Below are 4,927 nucleotides of genomic sequence, written 5' to 3'. Positions count from 1 at the left end.
TGGCTTGAGTTCGCTCCCAATACTCACCCAATAGAGTTCAGAAAACAACGAAACAATGATGGAGAAGGAGTATATTTATTACTAACACGTGCACGTGGAGAAATAGCCAAGCCAGTTCTGATTGGCTGAGCACAGTCAGCCTTCTTATTAACTTTGATATGTTAATTACATTAGCATCATTATCATCATAACTACATCACTTTCATTTTCCTTACATCACGTTAATCCATGCCCATCTTCTTCCTAACTCCATATTTGGAAGTTGTTATTCACACTTGTTTTTCTCATTTCAACCTTGGATGTTTCACTCATATCTGATACCTTTTCCTACAAACACAGCTGCATATTGCAACTAAATCTAATTTCTCATTTTGCAAGCACAGCTTTAAACAAACAAGGCCAGTCAGCAGATTAGCATTTCTTTTTAACACACACACAAGTAAATTAACTGTAAATTAACTGTGCTACAATTCCCAAAATGAGCAATCTTTATGTTTAACTTAAATAAACAAAATTCAGTGTCACAACTGGTTCAGCAGTGTGTTATGTTCTTATGACAGCCCTTCAAAAATATGACTATTGCTATCATATTGTATGTTCCCATACTGTTAATATTCGTACACACATACCTCACTAGATGCCCTTAAGCAAGCCTCCTTCTCTCTCTCTCAATTCAACCTCCTTTCAGTTGCAAGGATTACTAAAGTAATACACATGAAATGCTTTGAAGACAGTTTAATGTTATGTATTATTACTGTGAAGTAGGGATGGAAAGATCTGCCAATTCTGGTTCTCTCAGTTTCTCAATTTTCCAATCTTAAATTCAGTTCTCCACATTTCTGCAGCAATTTGCAATTTTTGTGTTAAAAAATCCTCATGAAAATTCTCCAGCATTTTATTGACAATTTATCCCAATAAACAATTTTTTGAAGGCAGTTTTGACTAATGTACACCCTTTTCCAAGCATTTTCTCATCATATAATGCATCTGTGTATGTTATTTTCACTCATATTTTCAATGATATACACACTTTCCCCAGACATATGCATTTTTGTAAACACTGGTTGGCGAATAGAATTGCAAAATTCAAATTCTGAAGGATGGCTGTTTCAGTTCTCATATTGTTTCAGAAAGTGCTAATTTGATAGATTCTGCTTGAAATGCAAACTGAATCGAAATTATCTCCCATGCTTACTGTGAAGTGGAACATCTACAATAGGGGTTCCCAATCTTTTTTCCCACGGACCACTTGAAAATTGCCAAAGGTCTCAACAGACCACTTCATGATTTTTCTACCTGTTGTAACAATTGTAATGCACTGTGCTAGATACTGTATGGCTTTTAATTGTGTATTAGTGGTGTATTGCTTCTTTCATTTCATTTCATAGAATTCAAATTGTACTACAATACAATATATAAGAAATAAAAGAAGCAATAAAAATACTGTTACAAATAAATATGAATATTTAATGAGAATATGCCATGGAGCACCTGAAGGAAGCTCACAGACCACTAGAAACCCTGATCTACTACTCACAGAGAGATAAAGGGGGTGGCTAAAAGTGAGAGGGAGAAAGGGTAGTCCTGTCCACCACCAGAAGTCGGCCCCCAACAGCCTTTTTCTGAACTATTATTTCTTTGCCAATGAGCAGTACTATGGCAAGAGGAGGAACAACATTGGTCCACGACAGACCTAAAGGGTGTATGTGGGTCAAGGAATGTGGCCAAAAGCCTGAAGGAGGAGCAAGTTTCCAAGCAATCTGAAGTAACTCTACACCCTGAACAATGGGTAGGAACTTGTTTTTATTAAAGAATCTGAAAAATTAACCTTTTGTAAAAATCAGTGTTCATATTAATCACTTTTTAAAACATCTCTCTATATAGTTTTAGGTGAGAGCCAGTGTGGTGTAGTGGTTAAGGTGTTGGACTACGACCTGGGAGACCAGGGTTCAAATCCCCACATAGCCATGAAGCTCACTGGGTGACCTTGGGCCAGTCACTGCCTCTCAGCCTCATGAAAACCCTATTCATAGGGTCACCATAAGTCAGAATCGACTTGAAGGCAGTACATTTACATAGTTTTAGGCACTTAGTTAAGACATATCTTTTTCAGCAGGCATTTGGAGAATGAGATATATGATAGCTGATGTTGCTACTGCTGCTGCTGCTAGTAATTGTTTAGTGATTTGTTATTTTTTTTTATGGAGTTTATGGATTTTTATCTGTAGACTGCCCTGTGGCTTGTGCAAAGGGTGGTATATAAATCTCCTAAATCTGGGGTGGAGAACCTTTTCAGCTCCACAGGCCAGAGCCTTATCAAGATCTGCCTTGTGAGACAAATTTGACAGGTAGGTATGGACACCCACCTGCCAATCACATGATGTTATTATGATGTCACATGATTGGCTGGTGGGCAGGGGCACCCACATGTCAAAATCCCTTGCACTTCCCTTAAGTCTCCATGATCAGGGACTTAAAGGTGAAGGGGGGATTTGCAAAACCCTGTTCTAAGTCTCCCCTTTTTCATTCTCCACAATCGGGACTTAAAGGAGGAGGGACTGAAAAGTACTGTTGCACTCAGGTACTTCTTGTGGCCTTCCCATAGGCATCTGCCTGGCCACTGTGAGAACAGAGTGCTGGACTAGATGGGCCTTTGGCCTTATCTAGCGGGGTTCTTTGTACTTAAGTACAGCCCAGAGTCCTGCCTCATAGATTTCACTGGGAAGACTCTGGAGTAAGTGGACAGTTGGCAGCCTAAGAGAGCCAAAGTGAGAGCGGTTCTTGAATTCAGATTCAATCTCTTCATACCTCCATCTTATATTTCAGAACTACTGTTGTCACTCTCTGTGTGGTCCTTGAAACTAATACCCTTGAACAGCAGCAACAAGGGAAGTTGCACGGGAGAGGATTTTATTTTATTTATACAAAACTGCCCATGGCTGTGGGTTTTTTCTTTATTTGGAATGAAGTTTTAGACTGTGCATAACTTGAAAAAATAAATAAAGTATGCTTTTGCCCCCTCACACACACATACTTAAAACGGTTTCTCCCTCCAAGTTGTGTGATTATCAAAGACCACACAGGAAGCCACCAAGTATGTAGAACTGAAGCATGGTGAGAAGTCCAGCCAGCCTTACAGGTAATGGACCTCCTCTTAAGGACAAGGCAGAGGCTCAGCAGAATCCCTGACTGTAAATAAATGTTCCAATTCCCCCCTCCAAAAAAAAGTTCATCATAATAATCAATTCCAAGAGAAAGGATGGAGAACAAGCCATTTGACTTTAGGAGTAAGAGGAACCTTACTCCTAAAACCAAATGCAAGAATCAGCTACCCACAGAGCAGGCAAAGCATCTTTCATTCCATATTTGCATGAGTTACAAAGAGTGGACGCAATCAGCAGGATTTATTTCACTTTAGTTAACGGTATAGATTATACTGCTTCAGGTTTATGGCAAAATAAACATTTGACACAGCAAAATCAACAAGGTGGATGTTTCCTAAGCGGCCTCTGTGCTCCCAAGTCCACCAGAGCTTCACGTTTCTTTCTCTGAAATGAAAAAGGAAAATAAATCTTTTCCTCTGGCTTTTCCCAACCATAAACACAATGGGCTAATTTCAATTCAATTCATCCCTGGAGTGAGCTTCACCTAAGGTTTTGATAACAAAGATCAGAAGGAAAAATAATGTCCCCAAACTCACTCATATCTTGGTTGGGGAATAAGTGACCTCACTGCTCTATCAGCCAGGTTATTGCTCCCAGCTACATCCCACATGCTCTAATGACACATTGACTTGAATAGGATGGTGCATGGTAACTTCAGACTAACCTCTGCTTTCACAACCTTGTACTTCCCCCCCCCACAGTTCCTCACCTGTCACTGAGGAAAAATACCTGCTGAAGATCTCCTTTCAGGATTTGCAACTCTTTCACTCATAGATACAAAGGTACATGGCCATCCCAAACGTTTTGTTCCCTGAGGCAGAACAGCAAATGTCTTTGCCAAATCAAGCTGCAATAGTACCTAAAGCCTGTCAGATTATTTTGACACAAGATAGAAAATCCCACAAATTACTCTCCCCCATCTCAGGCAGTGAAAGAAAAAACACAATTTGCTGCCCTTTCATAACATATAAAATCAGGCAGCTGCCTTGTTCTGCCTAATAGCAGGGCCGGCTCTGCATGGGCAAATGAACCATGGAAAATGACTTCTTGTCCATCACACACACATTGGCATAAAGATGTAGGCATACTAAGACATACCTAGGTAGACTTTCAGAAGTAACTTAGCCCCCCCTCTCTCTATATATCCTTTCACAGGTTCAACAATAGAAAGTAAACATACTAATACTGTGTGGAATTTTGACAGCATGATTTTGATTTTCTGGTGGCTGTTTTGTATTTGTTATTGAGGTTTTAGTTTTTATGCTAATATTTTGATTTATTCTTTGTTGGAGCTCTGAATTGCTCTTTGTTTAATTGATTTTTTATTGTTAGCTGCCTTGAATTTCTGCTGAAAATTAGGCAGAATAAAAGTTTTTTATTGATTTATATTGCAATTTTTTTAAAAACGGAAAAGGAGAAAGAAAAGGAAGGAAAGAAGGGAAAAGAAAAAAAACACACCAGCTTGCATTAACAAAATAACAATCAGTATATCCATCTTAATTTACAGATACAAATCGATATATGCCATGCAAATGTCCAAATAGATATCCAAACAAAATTAGTATTCGTTCAAATATAGCAAGGACATTAAATGCTTCAAACCACTGTGTAAAAGATGGTGAGTATTTATGCTTCCAGGCTTGATGGCCTCCTTCTATAAGAAATCATAAAACCAATTTTTATTGTCGTAACATTAAACCCCGTATCTTCCTATATAATAAAAATGTAAGATGTTATACTGTTACAGCATAATATGTCATCGT

The sequence above is a fragment of the Rhineura floridana genome, chromosome 4 (genome assembly GCF_030035675.1).
Source record: "Rhineura floridana isolate rRhiFlo1 chromosome 4, rRhiFlo1.hap2, whole genome shotgun sequence".
NCBI classification, from domain to species: Eukaryota; Metazoa; Chordata; class Lepidosauria; order Squamata; family Rhineuridae; genus Rhineura; species Rhineura floridana.
This window is presented reverse-complemented; position numbering follows the sequence as displayed.